This window comes from Crocodylus porosus, unplaced genomic scaffold (assembly GCF_001723895.1).
Source record: "Crocodylus porosus isolate Cpor-Errol unplaced genomic scaffold, CroPor_comp1, whole genome shotgun sequence".
Taxonomy (NCBI): Eukaryota; Metazoa; Chordata; order Crocodylia; family Crocodylidae; genus Crocodylus; species Crocodylus porosus.
Window position 1 is genome coordinate 12,225,840 of NW_017728931.1, and position 203 is coordinate 12,226,042.

Below are 203 nucleotides of genomic sequence, written 5' to 3' on the forward strand. Positions count from 1 at the left end.
TACTCAGAGGGCGGTGGTGGACGGGTCATAGTCAACCTGGGGTGAAGTGGGCAGCAGAGTCCCCCAAGGCTCGGTCCTTGGGCCTGCACTGTTCAATTTCTTTATCAGCGATTTGGATGATGGGGTGAAAAGCAACCTGTTTAAATTCACTGATGATACCAAAATTTGAGGTGAGGTGAGCACGCTAGTAGGGAGGGAAAGAC